Source organism: Sapajus apella, unplaced genomic scaffold (genome assembly GCF_009761245.1).
Source record: "Sapajus apella isolate SASKATOON/1434 unplaced genomic scaffold, GSC_monkey_1.0 scaffold6, whole genome shotgun sequence".
In the NCBI taxonomy this organism is placed as follows: Eukaryota; Metazoa; Chordata; class Mammalia; order Primates; family Cebidae; genus Sapajus; species Sapajus apella.
In genome coordinates, this window is record NW_022436946.1 from 73169764 (window position 1) to 73196803 (window position 27040).

The window sequence follows — 27040 nt, forward strand, 5'->3', positions numbered from 1 at the left end:
AAGTCAATGTGAACAGGGGTTGGGCATTTGTCTGGTGAACGATAGGACAGTCTGCACTACTATATTTTCCAAAATGGGGAGAATGACCAGTCAGAATCTACTGTTTTCGAAAACTTCCTCTACTGGACTGGGATCTTAGGAAATATTCTTGATCCACTCTATAGAAAAAGATTCATACCTGGTTCCCTAAAACATTATGCTTAAGTTTCTTAGAATTAGTGGCCATATCTCAAAAACATGTTAACAAAATGGACATTTCTCACTGGTAGCTCAGAGAATCTAAATAAAGCATTGTAGAAAAACATTGCTGATGCTTTGTAAATGCTCAAGTCTTAAGCAAAAAGTAATCCACACGTGGAATATAGCAGCAGAAAACAACTGACTCTTCTTTGTGCTTAGCACTCTGCTAGAAGCTGTTCAAAAGCAAAGGTAACTTTTATTGACCCCCGATAAGCTAGACACATGTACCATCTTGTTTAATCCTTACAAAACTATAAGATGTATAATTATTAGCCCCTTTTAGCAGATGAGGAAGCAGAGAAGTTAAATTCCTTCCCTCAAGGACACTTGCCAATAATTAATTGGCAGAATCAGCGTTTGAAGTGAGATTTTTTTCAGTAAGAAAAAAATAACTTTTCCCACTCCTGGCTTCTTACCTTCTGATAAAAATGAATGCCTTATTTCTTCAATGCACAGAGGAAGAAAAGTGACTTGGAAAGTTGGCCAGTGACTTGAACTGCATACCTATTCTGTTCCCTGTTTAGAATTCAGATTCACAGACCTTCACTTGGTCATAAGATATACTGCCTAATATCAGTATCCCACTGGTGAAGGAAATTACTGGGAATTTAGACAGTTTTCAAGAAAGAAGAGGAATTAGAATTGAGGGGCCCAGTGACCCAGCTGGAGTATGTTCTATAGTTTCTGAAGTAATGCAGGATCAAACTCCACCTTCCATTTCCTTTTACCATTAAAATATGCAAATTCCACTTTCTACTGGAAAAATGTAATTGAAGTAAAGGAGGCTGAGACCCTGAGGTGTTACCCGTAGGGCATAGCTGGGGTGTCTGTTTTGGGTGATAAGGTGGGTGGGAGATGGTATAAAGAAAGTGAGGATACATCTGACTTGAAGGGACCAGGCAAAGTAACTTAAAATGTAGCTTCCCAGAGTAGGAAAGCTTGGGATTCGAAGAGTTACTTCTTTTAAAAGACCCAGGATAGTAACATATCTACTATCAGCACTGTAGAAGTAGGAGCATGTTGCTCATCTACCAGGCACACTCTGGATTAAATATGAAGGAGTCTATTAAAAATGTTCTTGAGGTTCATTTTACCAGATTCCACTTATACAAAAATGCTTGGTCTTGGATGGATGTGAGTTTTTTCCCAAGCTTCATAGCACTCTCATTCTCAAAGTTAATGAGCTAACGGCCTCTGATTAAAGACTCTAGTCTTAGTATTATAATGTTAACAAGGATGCCTAGGAAAATGGGTTATCTGACTAACAGAAATTTTTAATTAATCAAGGGTTATGCCGTGAATTAATTTACTTTTACTGGTATAGAAGGTATTTCTCAAATACATTTTCCTTTATTAAAAAAATTTAAAATATACCATAAAACCCAGTTAAGTCATATGTGATGATTCAGGATCTTGTAGTGCTACTACCTGGGTGACTCTATACCTTATAATCCCAGAGCCTATTGGATTATATTTAAATCTAAATGTCAGTTCTGATTGCACTTTACTGCAGATAAAAATGATGAGGATATTTTCTGGATTTTGGGCTTAACTTGGCTTAACTGATAATTTTAGCTAATTAGATTCAATATATTTAGGCTTTTATAACCACCACCACCACCACCACAGCAATAGAACTTGGACCAGAAAGAACCCTAGTGACATTGTGAAGTGGCATTGCTGTCTGGGGTAAATACCCGAGGTTCCTCATCTTGCACCAAGAGGATTAAGGACAAGGACATGTGGGTGGGTTAAGGAGTGGAACGTTTAATAGGCAGGAGTAAGGAGAGAGGAGAGCAGCTGTCTCTCTCTCGTGAGAGACAGATGTCCAAAAAGGAAAAGAGGGCAGACCACAGCAGATTTTATAGGCAGGATTAAGGAGGCAGTATCTGATTTACATAGGGCTCACAGATTGGTTTGACCAGGTGTGATGTTTACATAGCGCATGGAAAAGGCTTGTTGCCCTACCTGAACTCATTATGCAAATGAACTTTCCACTTGGCCACACCAGCTTGTCTGCTTGTTACTGTACATGTGGCTGACAAAAAGAAGATGGAACTGCCATTTTGAACATGCCTAGTCCCAGGTAGTATATTCCTATGGGCACAACTGCTGGCATTCACCTGTGCAAGCTTCCAGCTTGCTTATGTCTGCAGTTCGATTTTACAGGCGGCTCTTTGTTTAAAAAAAAAAAAAAAGATTTGGGGGCTGCTTTTCATTAAAAGAAAAACCTTGCTGAGGTCTTCTGTACTCTCACTATCTGCTTAAGTAATTTCTTTTTAACTCCTATATCAATTATACAAAAGGATGAGGTAATAATCAAAGAAAACTGACTACAAGAAGAAAAGTGTTGAAAGGGAGGGCTTGAGTGAAAATGGGCAAGAAATACACTTTACTGTAAATGATTTCAGCAAGCTATTAAGAATGCCTTAATCCTGATGTTTGATATCCCTTATTCTAGAAAAGTTCTAAGAAAAGTGACAATGGAGAACAGTATTTGGAGTTTAAATATGAGAAATAGTGAGAACCCAGTAAGGGGAGTTGTTCATGTTGGCAGAGTTTCTCTAGATGTGAGCCAGTCATTGAGAGAGTTGTTGTTGTTGTTGTTGTTTTTCCCTCTCATGAAACACCCTTAGTTGAGTCAGAGAGAGTTTATCTTTTTAAAAACATTTTTAAATTTTTTATTTTTTCAAATTGGGATCGTGCTCAGGCTGCAGTACAGTGGTGTGATCAAAGTTCACTGCAACTTCCGGAGAGTTTATCTCTTTCAAAAAGTTTTCAGGAAATTACCTGATAGTCCCTGAAACTCTTAAGTTCCTGATTTGCTGAAAGGCCTCTATTGAAAGAAATGGAGGCAGCTCCTTTCACATTGCTGTCATTCTTTTTGTCATGTGACCCTGTAAATGCTGGTCACAACCAGTTAGAGAAGTTGACAACTGTCCTCAACAAAAATCAGAGGCCTGAAATTCAAGTGCCTCCACAGCCAGGCCGTAAGGGAATGAAGCTGACCCAGCTCTTCAGCATACATGGCATGAGTGGTTGAAACTGCTTAACTAAAGAGGCCATTCTCTGACTACCTGGGAAAGTTGATGTTTAGCTCAGGAAAATTGACCCCATTTTAATTGTTGTCAAGCCTTATCCTTCAGAAAATGACAGAACTCTGATTTTAGTAAGATATTCCAGTTTTTCAATGTTGACTCAAATTGATAAAAATAATGTGTGGTGAAGAAAGCCATCTCTGGGCCACTTTCTCTTTAAAGTTGCTAGTTTGCAACCTTTGATGACCTAGACATTGGAGAGACTGAGCTGTATGAGGTGGCCTGGTGTGTGTTCTGTATGACGGTAATCAACTAATCCATTGAGTACCTCATGAGGCATACAAAACAGAAAGAAGAAAGACATTAGCCTAGAACAAAGCCAAAAACCAAACAACAGACAAACAAAAAACCACACCAGAACACAGACATTCTCAGAGTAAAGAAAGCCGCATCATAGCTGGGGTTACAATGGATTCCTATTACTTATTTTTTATTTATTTATGTTTTTGAGACGGAGTCTCACTCTGTTGCCCTGGTTGGAGTGCAGTGGCACAATCTCAGCTTACTGCAACCTCTGCCTCCCAAGTCCTGGTTCAAACAATTCTCCTGCCTCAGCCTCCCAAGTAGCTGGGATTACAAGCACGCGCCACCATGCCCAGCTAATTTTTGTATTTTTAGTAGAGATAGGGTTCACCATGTAGGCCAGGCTGGTCTTGAACTCCTGACTTCATGATCCGCCCACCTTGGTCTCCCAAACTGCTCGGATTACAGGTGTAAGCCATGGTGCCTGGCCAATGGATGCCTATTTCTGAAGGAATGACAAGCATTGGTCCATAAGCACGGCTGTTGGGTTACTGGAACTGCAGGTGTATGCTAAACAATGATGAACAATATTCCAGTTCTCTCTGGGCCTATTTGACTGTGGAGACAGTTTTCTGTATTCACTTTTTGAGATATTCTTTCTAAGAACTCCCATCACCTTAAGTAACCTGGGTGGCTCTGCTCTTACAACCTCAGAAAGTAAGGGTTACAATAATAGAATTGTTATAGCTTTCACATTATCATTTGCCTATGCTCAGTTATAAAAATGTACCATAGCATGATAGTAACTGGATCTTTTAACGTAGTATTTTCTATTTCCTTGTGACCTATCCCCATTGGAGTAGTCACCCAAGAGTAACCACTGCCTCAAGAGAAATTTAACACAAGTAAAGGAGAGAACAGAAATCAATATCTGGTGTATAGGATCAGAAGCAAGGATCCAGGTATAGCATTAGAAAGAATATGTAATCAATTGGATCCAGTTTTTGTTTATCACCCCTCTTCTTTCCTATTTAGATAAGATGTTTCTCTGAGAGGATAGAAACAAGGAAGCAAGAGAAGTGTATGCTGTAGGAGGAGGTAGTCCAAAATAAGAGGCTCTGTTCTGAGCTTTTTGAGGGGGGAGTGAGTGGGGGACAAACATGGAGAGTAATATAAAGCCCAGATAAACTTGGTGTGGAGAAATGAGACTGAAGAAATTACCAGGTGGAGTCCAAGAGTATCTTAGCTTGCTTGGTCTGCCATAACAAAATACTATAGACTCAATCCTATCAGATTAGAACTCTACCCTTATGACCTCATTTAACCTGAATTACCTCCTTAAAGTTCTATCTCTAAATAAGGTCACATTGGGGATTAGGGTTTCAACATATGAATTTTGAGGGGCACAATTTAGTCTTTATCAAAGGAAGTGGTAAAACTTGTTTTTCTCCCTCCAGGAATTCAGGAGAAAAAGAGTAAAAATGGTATCCAATATGTTTAGTTTGTGAAAGCTTGATATAGCCTCAGTTTCCTGCAACTCTAAAAGAATATTTAGATTTTTCCCTATGCCTTTGAAAGACCATGGAAATAACTCAGGGCAGGGCTGGTCAAGAGCATGGAACTGTAACTGACTTGGATCAGCAACTTGGACAGATTGACAACTGAGATCTGAAACCATGGTGTGCATCTCAGAGGATGCCCATGTGGAATGACGATGAGCAGATGACCTCTCACCCACCTTCCTTATGGTCCCAGAGCTTAGTCGCAACTCCAGAAATGAGGACTTGAAGCCCCAGAATTAACTCAGGAGATCCTGACATGACTGAAGTCTCTGAATTTACTAAAGGAAACTAGGCTTGGGTGAGCTTACACAGAATTAACTAAAATGAAGTTTCTGTCACCTGTGGAATGGTGCCCCAAATAGAAATTATAAAAGATACAGAAAAATGAAGATAATTGTATTTCCTGCACACATGAATGTGAGGCCTGAAAATAGTACAACTTCATTGGTAGAATAATCTGTATGTGTGCTGAGGAGAAATAATGCAGTATTGAGTCATTTCAAGGTACATATGACTGTGCTTACAAATATCTTGTGACCTTCAGAGGATCTTCTGAACTAAGTTTTACATCTTCAACTGCAGTCAATTTCTTTTCTAGGTCACTCTAGCTACATGGTGTGAGACCCTCATAAAATCTTTAACCTAGAGACAGTTATTTTCTTAGTTTCCTGCATTTCATTTGGAGACCGATAACTCTGAATTCATTTACTGAGTTTGTCACTTACAGCCTATGACCTTGGATAGGTCATTTAACCTCTCTGATTTTTGGCTTCCCCTTAAATAGAATGGGAATAATCAAGTACCTATCTCATAGCATTTTATGTTCATGAGATAAACCCATTCACAAGGCATAGCATGTAATACCTAAAGTGGTAATTTCTTTTATGCATCTGTGTATTAAACTCTTGGAGGAAAACAATGCAAGTTTCACTAAATCATGATTTACAGTTTATCAGACTAAGAGATTTTGAGAACAAGTAAACTCTTCTATTGGTTGAGGGTAGTTGTTTTTGTATTTAATTGAATGTAGACTCAGGAAAACTGAAAACCTACTGCAAACAATTAGAGACTTCAATAAAGTGAAGTGGCAAAGTACAAAATTACATGGAATCAATAAGCAAAAATCATAGTTTTCATATTTCCAATGACAAAATAATATAAACTATATTATATATAAATTATATTAAATATAAAAATCTAGGAATAAACTTAAGAATAGGAAAGATCTGCATAAAGAAATATCTTAAATTCAACCTAGAGACATGAAAAAGACTGAGACCAATGGAAAGGATCATATTCTAGGACTGGATGGAGGACTCAACATCATAAAGATGTCAAAGGCCAAGCACAGTGGCTCACTCCTGTAATTCCAGCAGTTTGGGAGTCTGAGGCAGGCAGATCCTAGGAATTCAAGTTCAGCCTGGGCAACATTGTGAAACCCCAATCGTTACAAAAAAAAAAAAAAACAAAATCCCCAAATTAGCCAGGTGTTATGGTATGTAGTCCCAGCTACTTGGGAGGCTGAAGTGGGAGGATCACTTGAGACCAGGAGGCAGAGTTTGTGGTGAACGGAGATTATGCCACTGCACTCCAGCCTGGGTGACAGAGTGAGACCCTGTCTCAAAAACAAACAAACAAACAAAAACCAAACTCAAGTCTCCCAATGTTAACTCACAAATTTAATGTAATATTATTATCAAATTTTTAATGTATTTCTAAAAATATCTTTTTTTTTAAACATGGAAACTAAATGAAGGGATTCTAAAGTTCATATAAAAAACATATAAGTGGCCGGGCGCTGTGGCTCAAGCCTGTAATCCCAGCAGTTTAGGAGGCCAGGGTGGACAGATCACTTGAGGTCAGGACTTCCAAATCAGCCTGGCTAACATGGCAAAACACTGTCTCTACAAAAAAAAAAAAAAAAAGAAGAAGAAAAAGAAAGAAAATTAGGTGGGTGTTGTGGTGTGCGTCTGTAATCCCAGCTACTAGGGAGGCTGAGGTAGGAGAATCACTTGAACCCAGAAGGCAGAGTTTGCAGTGAGCCGAGATCATGACACTGCACTCCAGCCTGGGCGACAAAATGAGACTCCACCTCAAAAAACAAACAAACAAACAAACAAAAAAACAACGCATAAGCAAAAGTAGTCAAATTTTGAAACCAAAAACAAGTAGAAACAGAGTTTTCTAGCAGAAACAAAAATTCCTTTTAAGGCTACAATTCATAAAATGGCATGGTATTGGTACATGGACAGACAGAGCTGATGGAATTTCTGGAGACAGATTATAGTAGATATAAAAACGTAATATATTTTAAAGATGGTATTCCAAATCAGTTGACAAAAGTTGAGTCCCATAGTAATGATCATTATTATAGTCATCTTTTTGTATGACACCTATACTTTATTTGTAAACATGGAGAACAACTGATTGTATGTTAGTGAGAGTATTTCCCTCTGGCCTGATCTAGTTTCTACTATTCAGGAGAACCATCCATATAACAGCTGTGGTTTGTGTCAGAAGAAAATTTAGTATTTACATTTTAAATTTCCGAAGGATAGAGTAATTCTATAAAATAAAAAATTATATTTGAGGAATAAAATAAAACTGTGAAATATATAACTGGAAAACTATGGCTTACTTTCCATTTTAGAAAGCAATATTATGATTTTTAGCCATATAAAATTTTATTAGAGGTAAAATATGTGGTAACTAGAAGCATCCTTTGGAAGAAGAATCGCTGCAGTTATTTTGCTGAAGTCCTAAGTTTATTGCTGTATTTCTAGAAATTTGAATATTAAAAAATAAAAAGAAGTGACAGGACACACTTTATATCTTTGTGTTTTTTTGTTTTGTTTTGTTTTGTTTTGTTTTTTGTTTTTTGTTTTTCTTTTTTAGACAGAGTCTTGCTCTGTCACCCAGGCTGGAGTGCAGTGGTGTGATCTCGGCTCACTGCAACCTCTGCCTCCCAGGTTCAAGTGATTCTCCTACCTCAACCTCCGGAGTAGCTGTAACTACAGGCATCCACCAACATGCTTGGCTAATTTTTGTATTTTTAGTAGATACTAGGTTTCACCATGTTGGCCAGGTTGGTCTTGAACTCCTGACCTCAAGTGATCCACTTGCCTTGGCCTCCCAAAGTGTTGGGATTACAGGTGTGAGCCACTGCATCCAGCCTCCCCACACTTTATATCTTGAAAGGATTAAACACAGCTTAAACTTACGTATTAGAATAATCTGCAGAATATTAATTTTCTTTTCCCAACAGCTGCATAAAATAATAAATTGCTTTAAATGAGAAAAAAAAAGTGAATGTGAAGAGACGTGTCTAATAGTCTACCAAACTGAAGGATTTAAAGGCATATATATATTTTTTTTTTTACAGAAGTTGCTGTGTGTTATTTAGCGAAGTCCCGATACAAATTCACTTAATTTGAAAGTCTAGCATCGATTTACCCTGTGATTTCTGGATGAAAGTAGATTGTGAATGATTCAGCTTATGTATATAGATGAAAATTCATGCCTATTTTTCAGAGGGAAAAATAAGCATTAATTAATCATAGAGTCCTCAGGAACCAGAGCAGAAGTGATGTTTTAAGAAACACACAATGAAAATCATTAGGAAATAATAAACAGTCCAGTTAGAATGGCACTTTAACAGACAAGTTTTTCATCAATAGTTACAGCCTCAGAGTCTATCCAAGTGACAAACATTTAGACAGTAAATAACTAGTGCTTTGTAGTAACAGATTTAAAAATGCTTTCACATCTATCAATACATTGAAATTGTCATTTGCTATCCAGGCAACTGTAATGAACAACTATAGATCAATTCTAACTTTAATACACGTTCTTTATGTCAGAAATGCAAAACTGAAATCTCCTATGGAGTTTTTTTCATGAACTGGAGCATCAGTGAGATGTATGAATTCCAGAGAAAATTAATTAATCCAAGTTATAGAAGCAACTGTATTAAAAGCTAACATTTCCAACAACTGAGGAGAGTTTTTGTTCCCCGCATTCCAAACTAGTTGGATTGAGTTTTTAATTGATCTGATGGCTTGTTTCAGCCTCATGGACAAAGTCAGGTATGGAAAAGTGTTAGGTGAGATTATTCTTCTGGAATAAAAACCTCTGGGAATTCTACTCTAAATTGGCAGCCATTTGTCATTACAATAAATAACAAGTAAATATTGTTTTTGTATAAACTTATATATCAAGAAAAAGTTAAGAAAGGAAAGTGCTAGAGAAATGTGTTGTCTTATATAACGACGGTTAATAAGTACATTGTTTTTATATTCTTACTTTTACTTTTTTTCTAGAGTGGAAGAAGGTAGTCAGATTAGCATTACAAATCTTGGACTCCAGAAAGGTGGTTGAAACTTGGGAAGGGGATGTTTTCAATGTTTGGAGGTTGCTCTTCTCTGGCTCTTTTGACTGTGTGTGCACTCTTTTTCCAAGAACGCTTGTGTTTGGAAAGTGCTTCATGGTGGTGAAAAGTTTGAACAGAAAAGATTAATCAAAGCTTGGATCTTTCATTCTCAACGCATAACATGTTCGGCTCTTAGATGTCAACTCTTAGCCAAGAAACTATTCAAATATTATTCAGGGGCTGAATGTGAGCTTTAACTGCAAACAAGAGATCAACTTTACTTAGTCTTAACTCATTCCCCTTAAGTTCAGAAATGCTGTGCCTTAAGGACTTAAAAAAATATTTTCTGCATAGCTCCTAATATCATATAAGAGGTCACTGAGAGTTTTTTTTTATTTATTTTATTCTTAAATGCTTAAGGAAGTATAATCATTTGACCTGAAGTATGAAGGAAACAGGAAATGATGGACTATGACTGTACCACATCCAGTGTGCTCTTAGAGGGGAGGAATGCTCTAGTCTACATAGTCTTTATTATTTAGTACAATATGACAAAATAATACACAACAACTTCTGTAAAAATTCTGTATTCTGATCAGGAAAGTGTTTTTATCTATACTACCATTCCTGCCTCCAGTACTTTCTGACTTACTCAGCTTTCCAGTGCTCTCAGACTTTTCTCACTTCTCCTGGAATCTGTAGCATACTATAAGCTTTGGGTTATGTTACTCCCAAGGAAGAAGGCATAACTGTAGGAAGAACTATTGCCCAGACTTGATACACATTCCCAAGCTTCCAAGATGGAATCCTGGAAGAATGCACCTCTGCCCCAGCTAAGGAAGGCAAGTGCAGTCCTTCTGGTCTATCCTATGATGTTCTTCTTCCGCCTGCTCACTCCAGCCCTGCAGTGCATCCACTTCTTGAAGTTCAGGAGCATACCCTGATCTGCTGCAAAAAACAAACAAAAAAGTTTCATGAGATGAAAGCACATTGCATTGGCAAGCCCAACGATTGTCCACATATTGAGAAACTTCCAACTTGCCATATACTAAACTAGATCTTTTTCATAATTCAGAAATCATGTCCTCTTTACATCTCTTTTCCTTATCAATTTGAAAAAGAAGCAACTGAAGGAAGACCTGTTTTAAAGAGTCACTTGGTCAGGTCATGATGCTTAATGGCAACCAGATGCTTAAAGGATGATTGGAGCCTAGATACTCTGTCTCTAGGATCCAGTGCTTTAAAAAGTTATAATTGTTTTTAGAAGATTCCCACACAAAGTGGACTTAGGGACCTATAATCACAATAATGCTTTCCACATGCACTGTATTACATTGGAGTATACATTTCAGTTAATATGTGCTAAGGAGTTGAGGAAAGGTTGTATATGATTCACAGGAAAAAATTAGGCACCAGTGTCTAAGACAATGCCTGGTCCTTGGTGGGGAACCAATTAAGTATTTGTTGAATGAGTGAATACAAGATACTTACTGAAAACAGAAAGACACAGAAAGAATACTGCCCTTTAGAAGCTAATAGTGGGACGTTTCTTACTACTGTGACTCTAAGGAGGGTTATATCACCATTTAAACATCTCTGGGTTCCAAGAGGCTTCTAATAAACAATGTTATTTAGCCAAGGGGGTGTTAATTAATTATACTAAATATAACCATTTTGGGTGAGCATTAATAGTGAAGTTTTAAATTAATTTTGAATGTAGCTATTTAGTGACATTAAACAGGGAGGGGGAAAAAACCTGTCTGTGATTGATGTTTATTGTAGTTCTTAAAAAGGTTTTTTAAAGGTAATAAAACATTTCCCCTTGCTATTATCATTTGTCTGTAAATATTGATTTAATATGGTTTGAACATAGGCAATGCCTTCCCAGGACTACAATTCAAGTTTTAATCACCAGAAGCAAACTGAGTGCAAGATGCCACTTGACTATATAATCAGTGCTGACTACTTGATTTCCTTTTTTTTTCACATGAGTTTATGTTGTCTGTCAAAAATAGACCACAAATGTGTGTGTGTGTGTGTGTGTGTGTGTATATATATATATATATTTTTTTTTTTTTGAGACAGAGTCTCCCTCTGTTGCCCAGGCTGGAGTGCAGGGGTGCAACCTTGGCTCACTGCAAACTCCACCTCCTGGATTCAAGCAATTCTCCTTCTCAGCCTCTTGAGTAGCTGGGATTACAGGCACCTGCTACCAAGCCTGGCTAATTTTTTTTGTATTTTTATTAGAGACGGGGTTTCACATCTTGACGAGGCTGGTCTGGAACTCCTGACCTTGTGATCCACCCGCCTCAGCCACCCAAAGCGCTGGGATTATAGGCATGAGCCACCACGCCCAGCCACAAATTTATATTTTTAAAAAGTGCCTACCATCATTAAAATTAAACTGTGCATAAACATTATTTATTGTGGGCCCACTATGCATCAGATTCTGTGGCCTTGACTTATATTATTTTATGAAATTTTCATAACAACCTTGTAAGTTAAAATCCATGTCCCTAGTATACAGCTGAATTAACTGAAGCCACAGAGTTATAAAATATACCCTTTGGTTATCCTCAAAGTAGTTGCCAAGCACAGATTAAGTCTATCAATCAATTGCCAAACGCCTCTTCCCCCAACACTAGTGCAACCTTGCCAGGAAGTGGCAATAGTTGGTTTTCTTCTTCAGTGTCAGTTTCCTATCCATATTAAAAAATAGCTAAAAAACAAAACAACAACAAAAAACAAAACAACAACTAATTGGTTAGTATCTGCAATTTTACCTTAACAATAAACGTTGCTTATGTAACTTTTACAGAAAGCTACATTATTTGATTATAACTCTGTAATGAAAACACATTTATTTAGTACTACAACCTTGAAATATACAGTAATTATTATATTCAGTTCAGGCTAAGAAGTTAGACACATTCTTAAAGAAAAGGGCATGACTGAACATTAGGGATGTAAGAAAACAATGATCTTAGGCCGGGCGCGGTGGCTCAAGCCTGTAATCCCAGCACTTTGGGAGGCCGAGGTGGGTGGATCATGAAGTCAAGAGATCGAGACCATCCTGGTCAACATGGTGAAACCCCGTCTCTACTAAAAATACGAAAACATTAGCTGGACATGGTGGTGCCTGCCTGTAATCCCAGCTACTGAGGAGGTTGAGGCAAGAGAATTGCCTGAACCCAGGAGGCGGAGGTTGCGGTGAGCCGAGATTGCGCCATTGCACTCCAGCTTGGGTAACAAGAGTGAAACTCCGTCTCAAAAAAAAAAAAAAAAAAGAAAAAAAACAATGATCTTTAATTTTTTTTTTTTCATATTATTTTCTACGCCATTAACATAATGGCTTATACTTATGTAGTATAAAGGATATCTGAAGACTTAAAAAGGCTCTGCAAACATTTATTTCTATTAACCTTAAAGTTAATTTGACTTACTTATCTGGTATGATGCTTTTATTCTGTAATTGAAATTTCATAATATAAATGACATACATTTCTATGCATAAGGGTTAGAAAAAAATTATACTGGAATTTTTAATTTACCTAATAGCTTTTTGACTAGATTTATCACTCATACACCCTCTCAGGAAGAAGGAAGAAAGGAGAGAAGAAAGAAAGGAATGAAGGGAAGGAGGGAGCGAGGAAGGAAGGGAGGAAAGAAACAACGGGAAAAAAAGAAAACAGAAAAACAGAGAAGAGAGACAAGTGATTTGAAGGTGATAGAAGCTTCTGAAAACATTTTGTATAAATGATGATACAGACATTTCTTTAAGTTTAGCTGAATTGTGCAGACAGAAGTTTTTGCCATTTAAAAACACTTAGGGAAAAAAATTTAAGTAAAAATATTTTGTGAAGACAAAATGATTTTTTAAAATAAAGTGTACTTGGCATTCTGTAGCCCATACTGCAGTCTTTTTATTTAGATACCATATACATTAACTGGCATTTTAGTTTGAAACATGAATTTTCTCCTGTTGGCTGAATCATAGATTAGGCTCTAGTGGGATCCCTATTTAAATTCCAGTGTGTACTGAATAGAACTGTATAGAGTTTAGCTAGTTTGAAAAATCAGGAGTGAGGCCCATTTGACATTTTATGCGTATCTTTTCTTTATTTCATTCTTCCTCCTCAACTGTATCCCTCTCCCAATGCATTGACATTAGCGTGGGGGGTAATTCCCGTTCACTTGCTTTGCTTCTTAAGAGCTGCCTTCCCTTCCAGTCTTGGGCAGCTCCACCCCTTCTCACAGACCAAAGTAAATCTGCACAATAATGAGCCATATAAGGGAGGAATGACATCATCAGTTAGTGGTCCCAAGCTGTTTTGCACAACATTCACCTTTCATTGTTCTGATGACAGGGCTGGAATGTGACGGTTAATTCCCTGTGGAGTAGGGGGCTGAGCAAGGCCTGCTGCTGTTGAACAAACTTCAGTACCCCCTTATAAAAAAACAAAAACAAAAACAAAGCTACTATGCTTCCTAGTATTAAGGTAAGGAAGTCAAGATCTGTTTTGATTTAAGCAATGTTAGTTACTCTTGTCCATGGGCATTTCATTTGTTAATAGGCTTACTTTCGAGTAAACTCATTTGTAAGTGTTATTGCAAAGAGCATCTTGGAAGCTGGGTTTGGACATTTGTAGAGCCTGACTAATCTGACAAGGGCCCGTAAGAACTCGACAACCTTTCAGTTTGCAGCTACAGGTTTTACTGAGGGTGGATGGTGACAACTCTTGAAAATTACCAGCTTATTGTGACTTTCCTTGATGCCTCAGAGTCCTTGATTGGAATTGGCCAAGATGCACCTTATTGTGGTATGAAGAGTGTTCCTGGTTTTCTATGGTGGGGGAAGTAATCTCATCCTATAGAAACCTTGGGAGGTTTGTACCAGAACTGAAAAATCTCTTGTCTTACTACCATCAGCCCTACTAATGTGTTCTGAAGGCTTTTAACAGGCAGCCTTTCTATATACTGTAAAAGTATCTTCTAATGTATGATTTCTTGATGAGCAAGCAACTAATTTCAAGTAAAATATTCTTTCCAAAGGTTTGTTGTTATTGTTGTTGTGTGGATTTTCTGCAGCTCCCTCTTTGCATGTGTGGAAAAGGCTTGTAAAAGTTGGCAATGAAGTCGAATGCATAGTGATCCAAAGAAAGCCGTGTTTGTTCTGAAACACTCAGTGTGGCAGTGATAACAGAATAATAAAGTAAATAGGAGGCTTGATTTCAAAGTGGGAATTAGATTAAAGTTTGGATTATGTTAAACAATTGTGTAAAAAGTTGAACTTCAGTAATTTTTCAAAATGCCAAAAAACATTGTCTAAGTTCAGCAGAGTGTATAAAAATAAATAGCTTGATTTAGTGCTCAGTAGGGCTGAAAGATCTGTGAGTCTTTCACAAAAGAACTTCATTTGGCCAAAACTAAATTTTTTAGCGTGATTTAGATTCACATGACCCGTTTTATAGAAATTTGAAATAAGGGCAGATGGTATGGTTTTCATTTGTGTAGATTTAATTTGTGTAACATTGGTTGTTAATACTGTTTTGTCTCTGTGTTTAAAGTGATGAATATCTTGAGTTCAACTATGATGAAAATCTTGGGTTCCTTGATCCTCCTGCATTCTTAATTCCATGTGACTGGATGAACTTCTGTACTTGTAAAATTAAGTATCCTTTCCACAACAGAAGGATGCTCACACTTATTTTTTTTTCTAGATTAACAGTAGTCGAGATCAATACAAAATTAAGTCTGGGATTTTGGAGTTTGGTTTATTGTTTCGCCATTTTATTTTTTGAATTAGCTTTAAAGTTGTTTCAAAACTGGGTGAGATAATTGTTAAATAAATGTTAATATAATAATTTTTTTAATTTAGCAAAATTTTACATAACTTATATTTAAAACTTTTAAAAAGACCTTTAAATGTAATGGCAATAAATTCAACTGCCATTTTAAAAAGGGAGAGGTTTACTTTTCTGGATAAATAAATGAAAATACACCAATAAGTGATTTATATACTTAAATGTATACATAAGTTATGTCTATGTTATTTTAAACAAATCTTATTTGTGAAAATGGATCTACCCAAGAGACAAATTAGATTAATAGTGTCTTAATTAAAAGCTTTACAATAAAATGTTTTTATGTTGTGAGCTCCCATATGGTATAGGCTTAAAACCATGACTTTTGCCCAGCAGTGTATAAACATTATGTGTGGAGTAAAATGAGGTGTATGGTACCTTTATGGTACCATAAAGTCTTCAACTTGTTTGATTAGTCTCAGAAAACCTAATTCATGCTGCCAGCATCTCCCATTATGTTCTGTGTGACCACAGTGCATCCCATGGGGGAAAGGCTCCTCACACTGTGGGAGGTGTACCTGTGGGAGGAGACCCTCACACATGGGAGAGCCTCATGGGCTAAGGTTGGGGTGGTTACGTAAAGGGTTATAGTAGATGTGGAGGGACTGTGAATTCAGGGACTGAAAAGCCTACCTGCTTCTAATATCCTCCCTGCTCTCTGGCTTCCCCAAGAGAATCCCTCCATTTAACTTATTTTCTGAGGGAGAGAATTTCCTATGGCAATACATCTTTCCTAAATACAGCATCCCATAATTAAGTGTCATTTAAAAATGAGATACGAAGTCCTCTTGGAGTTGGGGAGAGAACTGAAGGGGCCACCTGGAAGCGAGAGCCCAAGGTCACACATTAAAGTGACAAACTTGTATGGTTCATGGCTTTTTCTGTTCCTAGTGAAAATTGTTAGGTAAATTCATTCACCTGGCTGATTCTTTATACACATTATCAAAAAGAACAGTACCTGCTTTTTCTTGTTTTAAAAATATTTCATCTAACCAATCTAGCGGGTATTTGAAAAGTACTTTGAACAACATAGAAAATAGGAAAACACGGCCGGGCGCGGTGGCTCAAGCCTGTAATCCCAGCACTTTGGGAGGCCGAGGCGGGTGGATCACGAGGTCAAGAGATCGAGACCATCCTGGTCAACATGGTGAAACCCCGTCTCTACTAAAAATACAAAAAATTAGCTGGGCATGGTGGTGCGTGCCTGTAATCCCAGCTACTCAGGAGGCTGAGGCAGGAGAATTGCCTGAACCCAGGAGGCGGAGGTTGCGGTGAGCCGAGATCGTGCCATTGCACTCCAGCCTGGGTAACAAGAGCGAAACTCCGTCTCAAAAAAAAAAAAGAAAATAGGAAAACACAACAAAAGGCATATTGCCTCAATCTTCAGGTTTCTGTTCTTATGTCCTCTCTTATGTCCCCCCAAAGAGGACATAAGAGCAAAAACCTGAAGGTTGAGAAAGACAAGCCCATGAGCCTACTGTGAACTGCTGTCTTGGTTCGTTCAGGCTACTATAACAAAGTACCATAGACTGGGTGGCTGATAAGCAACAAAATTTTTTTTCTCACAGTTCTGGAGGCTGAGAGTTCGAGATCAGGGTGCCAGCACAGTCAAGTTCTGGTGAGGGCCCTCTCCCTCGTTGCAGACTTCTGTCTTTTCCTTATACCCCCACATGTGAGAGCTCTCTGGGATCCCTTTTCTAAGGGGAATAATCCCATTCATGAGGGCTCCACCCTTCTGACCGAATCACTCTTCAAATGCTACACCTCCTAATACCATCACATTGAGGATTAGGGTTTTAATATACAAATTTTGGAATGTGAGAAGATACATTCAATTCATCGCAGTCGTACAGGTTGTAGTTTACAAGGGTCCCTGACCAGTGACAGAATGGGAGTTGAAATAGAGCCCCAGCATGGAATTGATTCCAGAGAGAGGAAGGAGATCTTTCCATTTCTGACAGATATGCCATATGCGTTATACCCCTGAGAGCAGGAGAAGGGTATTGGGAAAGCTGGCAACTGCAAAAACCCTGAACAACTACTTCCTCCATCCATGTCCCCATCCTTGGGTGTCCCCAAGTAGCCTATATTTAAAGCATAAATGGTATTTAACATAGCCTTGCCATATATATACACACACACACACACACACATATATATATATATATATATATTTTTAATTCCTATCCCCTAATACACTGACAATGGGGAGGAGACATTCTGCCCATCTTTGTTGAATTATTTAGTTAAGTAATGAATCATGATTATATTTCTACATGAGTCAGGGATCACATACTAGAGGGTGATACAGAGAGTTCCTTCTCAGTGATTCTCAAATATGGGACAAACAACTAACAATTCCCTAGACTAATTTTTATTATGACTAAGTGGTATTTATTACTTATATATTAAGCAATTTATTTTACAATATATATATAGCATTTATAAATTTAAATTAGCATGTTGCCAGATTTTCTTGAAGACTAAATCAGTATTTTACAATAGAGTCTAGCTGCCACCCAGTTTGCAAATACCTACTGAGTTTCTGCTTACCTGGTAGTAGGAAACGTAATCATCTCCGAGACGTATAATTTGTTGTCAGTCATGAACTTCTCATGGTTTTCAGTTGTTGCCATCTATGCATTTTAAAGGTAAATTACTATTGATTAAACTTCACAATCAGTTTAGTTTGTTGTGGTTGTTGGATTAACCTAAGAGAGGCCATAATGCAGATCCTTAGTTCATAATTTTGAACAACTAGTTCCAAGGCCCATCATCAACATGTCTATTCCAGAGCAGAATTATACATAGGCCTGAAAATCTGATGAACAATAAAACTTCATTTATGATAATTTACCTCAGTTTTGTGTGTATGCTATTTAAATTACTTCAATTATACTAGCAAAGTAAATGTAATTAAATTACTTGATTTTTAAAAAATTTATAGGATATATAATAATTTGATAGCATAAAATCGTAAATATAACTACAGGATCTTCTCTTATGAAGCAAAAGCAGTTCACAAAAGCTGCTAGCAACAGGTTTACTGATTTTTTCTCTTCTCTTTCAATTTTTTATCATCAACTTCTTTTTTATAGTGGGACTATGTGAAATAGGCCTTCTGTCCCACTGCACTTGACTAGGGTCAGAAAGTTTGAGATCACATGCTCCAAAACATTGCTGGTCTTTAAAAGACAAGAAGAGAAGAAAGCGTATGAGGGCTTTTGTAAACTCATCTTCACTGCTAAGAAATAGAAAGCAAAAACAAAGCTCAAAAGCTTTTGTCCTATTGGGAAGGATTCACCATTTCTTTATAAAAAATGATTCTCTAGCACTCAGAAATCAGAGCTGGAATCAGGGTGAGGAAAGTGAGGCTCTCTTGCCTTGGGTGCGAAATTTAAGGGGATGCCAAAAAACCCAGTAATCAAGATATACTATATTTTAATGCACTATTTTAAAACGTATCAAAATTAATGCAAAAATCCATGATGAAGAAAACATCAAAATTTCAAATGAAGACAGGCTCTGACTTTGCAGTTGTACAAACAAACCCTTATCTACTTCTCTCTCATCCCAGGCCTGCACAGTATATTAGGGGCATTAGATAAATTCTGTGTAGCTACAGTAATAATCACCATCTTGCAGAACTGAGGTAATTTATTCAGAAGTAACATTCTACAATTAGATCATTTGTAACACAAGGAATATGCTTGAGATCATGGATACCTCATGTATCCTGAGGTGATTACTATACATTGTATAACTGTATCAAAATATCCCATGTACCTCATAAGTATAAATACCTACTATGTACCCACAAAAATTAAAGTTAAAAATTTAAAAGTAATGCTCTGAGTTATTTGGTAAAACCATGCGCTATTATGTTAACAAGGTGCTTAGCTCTGTACTATACTCTAGTTGGGAAAAAATGCATTGTGACTAAAGACTTCAAACTACATGCAAGCTTGACTCTTTTGAGGTTCATTCATCTTTAATTACTATCATGCCCTTTTGGGTTTTAACCTGCCCTCTGTCTTGGAAGACAGAGAGGCATACACAAGGGGAGAGATGAAGAAAAGCAAAAATAGTGTTCTGAGAAGGAAATTAACATGGTCTGGCTAAGAAACAAGCTTAGGATGACTTTTAGGTGACATTTGTGTTGCAAAACAGGGTCTGATGGATTAAGATGGGGACAAGTGACAATGTCTTAAGGAATCAAAGAGACAATTGATGCTCTGGAGCTAATGCTGACAAATTTGGAAATGTGATTGAAAGGGTGGGAGTGTCAAGAATGTTGGGCAAAAGGACCCCTGAAATCTTACACCACTTTCTTTTCAAGAAAGAAAAGTAAGAATGAATATAGGCAGATGTGCCCTTAAATATTTAGGAGCATGGATTCCAAGGATGGTGGTTATCACAAGAATGAATAATCAGGATAAGCTTTAAAAAAATTCTCACTTCCCATTTCCTTCTCCCAGTTTGTCCTTAGACAATAAGAACAAAGATAAATTAACAAGTATCTGTGGAATATGACAGAGTGAGAATACTTTCTCTAGCATAAGTTTGACTAAGTATCAAATGGGTTCCAGTAAGGAAGGAAAGTGAAAGTCTCTAACAAACTATATAAACGTAGAAAGGAATAAGACAATCACCCATATTCACAGACAAATATGAAAGTTCCATGGCACTGTAAGGAAAGTAAAAATACAAACAAAGACTGAAGGAGGTGAGACTGGAGGTGAGACGGTGGGAGCTAAAGATTACAAAGGAGATTTTTAAAAAAACATTATCAGCTGGGCGTGGTGGCTCATGCCTGTAATCCCAGCACTTTGGGAGGCTGAGGCGGGTGGGTCACTTGAGGCCAGGAGTTCGAGAGCAGCCTGGCAAACATGTGAACCCCATCTCTACTAAAAATACAAAAATTAGCTGGGCATGGTGATGCATGCCTGTAATCCTAGCTACTCGGGAAGCTGAGGCAGAAGACTCACTTAAACCCGAGAGACTGAGGTTGCAGTGAGCCAAGAGATCATGTCACTGCACTCCAGCCTGGGTGACAGAGTGAGACTCCATCTCAGAACAAACAAACAAGCAAAAATATTGTTACAGAAAATTTCAAACATCTACAAGAGTAAAGAGAATAGTATAATGAACACCCATGTAGCCATCACTAATCTTTGACAATTAATTAACTTATGACCAGAGTGGTTTCCTCTATTTTCACTCCCCTGAATTATTTTGATACAAATTTCAGATATATAATTTCAAATATTTCACTATGTACTTCTAAAAAATAAGGACTCTTAAAAAATAAATGACTCTTGCCATAATCCATTATCTCACCTAAAATTTAATAATTATTTCTCAATAATATAATTTTTCCAATTATCGCATTTAAAAAAGTAGTTTGAATAAGAATCCAAAAGGTTACAATTGGTTGATATGTCTTCTAAATTTGTAAAAAATCCATAGCGTCCCCTTTCTGCTCCTATTTCATCTTGCAATTTATTGATTGAAGCTTGTTTATCCTATATAGTTGTCCACATTTTGGATTTTTCTGATTGCATCATCATGAGGTCATTTAGCAGTTTCTTGCTCCTATCTTTCCTTTAAACTAGTAATTAGTAGTTATAGGAGCTTGATTTGATTCAGGTTCAGGTTTTTTTGTTAAAAGAATCTTTCTTGGGTAGAGGTTTGTATACAATGTCTGGCTGTCTCTCTTTTTGAGAAACACTGATAAGCATTACCTACATCCATTATTTAAAAATGGTGGTACTCTATAGTTACCTTTATTTATCCATAGTGGCATGTTTTCATTTTTTTATTTATTAAGAAAGAATAAGGAAAAACAGGCTGGGTGAGGTAGCTCACGCCTATAATCCCAGCACTTTGGGAGGCCGAGGTGGGTGGATCACCCGAGGTCAAGATTTCCAGACCAGCCTGACCAACATGGTGAAACCCCATCTCTAAAAAATAAATAAATAAATAAGAAAAAGGATAAGGAAAAACAAAGAGTTTTAAATTAAGAAGAAACACGTTAATATATATCTCAATATTTATATAGGAAAAACTAGTTTCTTATATATATATATGAGGGAGATCTGGAGACTCTTTTGAAAGATTCTGTGCATTGACTTGTCTTTTTAATTATATATATTATATATAAAACATATATATAACATATATAATTTATACATATATTCACATACACACAAAAACCTTAAAATACTGATCCTGCCCTATATGTTTCCTGTGTTCAGTTTCCTGTTTCTCCTTCCTTTTATAAGCATAGTGACATGTCTGATTTACCCTCTTTTAGGATCATTCCAGCTTCTGGGAAGACAACTGACTGTGAGTAGAAAAGAGTGGAAGCTGGGAGTCAGATTAGGTAGCTCTTGCAATAACCCAGATAAGAGATGATGGTGGCTTGGGCCAAGGGGATAGCAATGGAGGAAGTGAGAAGTAATTGAATTCAGAATATATTTTGAAAGTAATTGACAAGATTTGCTGAAGAATTGAATGTAGGGATGTGACTCAAGATTGACTCTAAATTTCAGTCCTAAGCATCTGAAAGAAGTGGTTGTAGGTGACTGATTTGAGGAAGATGTGGTTAGAACAGGTTCATGGGGAAGACTGGAAGCTCAGAAGAGATAAAGAATTAACAACAGCTCAGTGAGCTCATAGCTAATTGAATGACAGTGTCCACGCTACTGAATGGATTGATATCAGCAGGAGGGAGATCTGGAGTGCTTTGAAAGGCTGTGTGCATTGACCTGTCTATTAATTAATAATTGGGGTCATCTTGCCATTGACACAATGCTAGGTATAAGCTGATATTCTGGGTGACAAAATAGAGTCCAAGGGGTATCTTGACAATTCTAAGATAAACTGAATCAAGCAAGATGAAGTTAACCTAAACAGAGTCTTGTAAACTTGAGCTGTGCAGGGAATATCCATTTGAGCAACAGTATTGTTATTAAAGCACAATGTTTGTGCAAATAAATCTGCTTCGGAATCCCAACCTGCCTCTTCTTAGTCATGATCTCTTAATTAAGTTAAATAATAATTTACCTTATTTATAAAATAGTACAGTATTTCCTTGCTCAAAGGGAATGAAAATTAAATGAAATAATAAAGCTCTTGCATTACCTTGGAGACTTTCCTTTTATTTCATATTTTTAAAATTACATATTAGCAAATATTGGAATTAGGTAGGCTTTATTTAAACTTTATCGTATTTCAATAGTTTTTGGGGAACAGATGGTTTCTGGTTCAGGGATAAGTTCTTTAGTGGTGATTTCGGAGATTTTGTTGCACTCATCACCGAGCAGTGTACACTGAACACGACGTTATAATCTTTTATCTTTCTCCCCGCTACCCCATTTCCCTGAGTCCCCAAAGTCCATTATATCATTCTTATGTCTTTGCATCCTCATAGTTTAACTCTCACTTATAAGTGAGAACATATGATATTTGGTTTTCTATTCCTGAGTTATTTCACTTAGAATAATGGTCCCCAACTCCATCCAGGTTGCTGCGAATGCCATTATTTTGTTCCTTTTTATGGATGAATAGTATTTCAAGATGTGTGTGTGAGGTGTATATATATACACACACACATGTATATATATGTGTGTATATACATATACATGTATGTGTATATATATGTATATATATACCGTTTTTCTTTATTCACTCAGTTGATGGGCATTTAGGCTGGTTTCGTATTTTTGCAGTTGCATGTTACACTGATAAAAACATGCGTGTGTGAGTGTCTTTTTCATATAATGACTTCTTTTCCTCTAGGTAGATACCCAATACTGGAATTGCTAGATCAAATGGTAGTTCTACTTTTAGTTCTTTAAGGAATCTTCATACTGTTTTCCATAGTGGTTGCACTAGTTTACATTCCCACCAGCAGTGTAAAAAAGTGTTTACACATGGGTGTGTTTCCTTTTCACCACAAACATGCCAACATTTATTTTTTTAAATTTTTTGTTTGTTTGTTTGTTTTTTTGAGACGGAGTTTCATTCTTGTTACCCAGGCTGGAGTGCAATGGCGCGATCTCGGCTCACCACAGCCTCCGCCTCCTGGGTTCATGCAATTCTCCTGCCTCAGCCTCCTGAGTAGCTGGGATTACAGGCCCGCGCCACCATGCCCAGCTAATGTTTTGTATTTTTAGTAGAGACGGGGTTTCACCATGTTGACCAGGATGGTCTCGATCTCTTGACCTCGTGATCCACCCGCCTCGGCCTCCCAAAGTGCTGGGATTACAGGCTTGAGCCACCATGCCTGGCTATTTTTTTTTTTAATTTTTAAATTATGATAATTATTGCAGGAATAAGATGGTATCTCATGTGGTTTTGATTTTCATTTTCCTGATAATTAGTGATATTGAACATTTTTTCCAAACGTTTGTTGGCTATTTGTATATCTTCTTTTGAGAATTGTCTATACACATCCTTTGCCCACTTTTTGAAGGGATTATTTGTTTTTTCTTGTAGATTTAAGTTTCTTATAAATTCTGGATATTAGTCCTTTGTCAGATGCATAGTTTGCAAACTTTTTCTCCTACTTTGTTGACTGTTTACTCTGCTATTTCCTTTTTTTTTTTTTTTTAAGACAGAGTCTTGCTCTGTCACCCAGGCTGGAGTGTAGTGGCACAATCTTGGCTCACTGCAATCTCTGCCTCTTGGGTTCAAGAAATTCTCTTGCCTCAGCCTCGCTAGTAGCTGGGACTACAGGTGTGTGCCACCACTCCCAGCTAATTTTTATATTTTTAGTAGAGATAGGGTTTCACCATGTTGCCTAGACTCGTCTTGGACCCCAGACTTCAGGTTATTCAGCTGCCTTGGCCTCAGCCTTCCAAAGTGCTGGGATTACAGGCATGAGCTGCCACAAACAGTCTGATTATTTCTTTTGCTGTGCAGACGCTTTTTAGTTTAGTTGTGTTTCATTTATTTATTTTTGGTTTTGTTGCATTTGCTTTTGGGTTCTTGGTCATAAACTCTTTGTCTAAGCCAATGTCTAGAAAAGTTTTTCTGATGTTGTCTTCTAGAGTTTTTTATGGTTTCAGGTCTTAAATTTAAGTCTTTGATCAATCTTGAGTTGATTTTTGTATAAGGTTTTCAGGTCTTAAATTTAAGTCTTTGATCCACCCTGAGTTGATTTTGATATAAGGTGAGATGAGGATCCAATTTCATTCTTCTACATGTGGCCAATTATCCCAGCACCATTTGTTGAATAGGGTGTCCTTTCCCCACTTTATGTTTTTGTTCACCTTGTTGAAGATCAGTTGGCTGTAAGTACTTGGCTTTATTTCTAGGTTCTCTATTCTGTTCTATTGGTCTACATGCTTAATTTTATACCTGTACCATGCTGTTTTGGTGAATACGGTCTTCTAGCATAGTTTGAGGTCATGTAATGTGATGCCTCTAGATTTGTTGTTTTTGCTTAGTCTTGCTTTGGTTATGTGTGCTCTTTTTTGAGTCCATATAAATTTTAGGATTGTTTTTTCTAGTTCTGTGAAGAATGATGATGGTACTTTGATGGGAATTGCATTTAATCTGTAGATTGCCTTTGGCAGTATAGTCATTTTCACAATATTGATTCTATCCATCCCTGAGCATGGGGCGTGCTTCTGTTTGTTTCTATCATCTATGATCTATTTCAGCAGTGTTTGGTAGTTTTCCTTGTAGAGATCTTTTACATCCTTGGTTAGGCATATTTCTTTTCTTCTTTTTTCCTTTTATTTTTTTTTTCATTAGGTATGTTTCTAAGTACTTTATTATTATTATTATTTTTGCAGCTGTTGTAAAAGGGATTGAGTTCTTGATTTTATTCTCAGTTGGTCATTGTTGGTGTATAGCAGTGCTACTAATTTGTGTACAGTGATTTTGTCTACTGAGATTTTACTGAATTCATTCATCAGATCTAGAAGCTTTTTGAACGAGTCTTTAGGATTTCTAGGTATAAGATCGTATCATTGGCAAACAGTGACAGTTTGACTTCCTGTATTAGTCCATTTTCACGCCGCTACAAAGATACTGCTTAAGACTGGGTGATTTATAAATAAAAGAGGTTTAATTGACTAACAATTCTGCAGGGCTGGGAAGGCCTCGGGAACTTACAATCATGATGGAAGGCAAAGGAGAAATAAGCACTTTCTTCACAAGGCAGCAGAGAGTGCAGAGGAAACTGCCACTTTTAAAATCATTGGGTCTGGTGAGCACTCCCTCACTATTATAAGAACAGTGTGGGGAAACCACTCCTGTCCAGTCACCTCCCACCAGGTCCTTCTCTTGACACATGGGGATTACCGCTCGAGATGAGATTTGGATGGGGACACAGTATCAAACCATGTCACTTCCTGTTTACTGGTTTGCATGCCCCTTATTTCTTTTTCTGGACTGATTGCTCTGGCAGTGTGGGCATTTAAGAGCCTCATGAAATAATATTAGGACTAGAGATTGTCTAGGATCTGAAACATTACTTCCCCAGAAAAATATTTTTTGGCATCACCTCTAACCCCACCTGAAAATGTCAGCTCTCTTCTCTTTATGTTCCCCACCTGTGCTTCCACCTCTTTCTGCCTTAAGATTAATAACCAATTTTATGTTTTCTATCATATTTTAAGTCACTCACTAGTAATAGTGCTTTACAATCTTTCTCCCTTTATCTGATGTCTTGGAACACTTTCAGGGTTTTAAATATTTTTCTTTTTTTTTTTTTTTTTTTTTTGAGACGGAGTTTCACTCATGTTACCCAGGCTGGAGTGCAATGGCGCGATCTTGGCTCACCGCAACCTCCGCCTCCTGGGTTCAGGCAATTCTCCTGCCTCAGCCTCCTGAGTAGCTGGGATTACAGGCATGCACCACCATGCCCAGCTAATTTTTTTTTTGTATTTTTAGTAGAGACGGGGTTTCACCATGTTGACCAGGATGGTCTCGATCTCTTGACCTCGTGATCCACCCGCCTCGGCCTCCCAAAGTGCTGGGATTACAGGCTTGAGCCACCGCGCCCGGCCTTCTATTTTTTAATTGAGATATAATTTATAGTCCCGAGTAGCTGGCACTACAGGTGTGCACCACTATGCCTAGCTAATTTTTATAATTTTAGTAGAGACAGGGCTTCACCATGTTGACCAGGCTGGTCTTGAACTCCTGACTTTAGGTGATCCACCTGCCTTGGCCTCAGCTTTCCAAAGTGCTGGGATTACAGGCGTGAGCCGCTGCGCCCAGTCTGATTATTTCTTTTGCTCTGCAGAAGCTTTTTAGTTTAGTTAGGTTCCATCTACATTTTACATACAGTAAAATTCACAAATTTTAATTATGCAATTTTATGAATCTTGACAAATGTATGACCATCAACAATCACAGAACATTTGGGAATATAAAGTTGAGCTATTGAATTCTAAATTCACATTTGGAGCTCAGAATGGAACTACTATGCCACTAATTTACCTGGGTTTTTATCTCAATTGCCATTATTTAATTAAATGTAAAAAAAAAATCACATTAATAAAGAGTTTTCTAACCAGTCAAAAAAAAAAAAGAAAGAAAGGAAGAAAGCAAGAAATAAAGAAAGGAAGGAAGGAAGGAAGGAAGAGAGAAAGAAGGAAAGAAAGAAGGAAGGAAGGAAGGAAGGAAGAGAGAAAGAAGGAAAGA

General features: G+C 37.3%; 1 protein-coding gene and 1 long non-coding RNA gene across 7 annotated transcripts in view; one reads left to right on the forward strand and one right to left on the reverse strand.

Annotated features, from left to right (window-relative positions):
• FILIP1 (filamin A interacting protein 1) overlaps positions 1 to 27040 on the forward strand; it is a 239292-nt gene that overhangs the window by 186882 nt on the left and 25370 nt on the right. The window lies entirely within an intron of this gene.
• LOC116549716 lies at positions 8714 to 16134 on the reverse strand. The gene is made up of 2 exons (XR_004268026.1): positions 16010 to 16134; positions 8714 to 10460 (listed from the first exon to the last, which is right to left on the reverse strand). It is a non-coding gene; the product is annotated as an uncharacterized LOC116549716 (long non-coding RNA).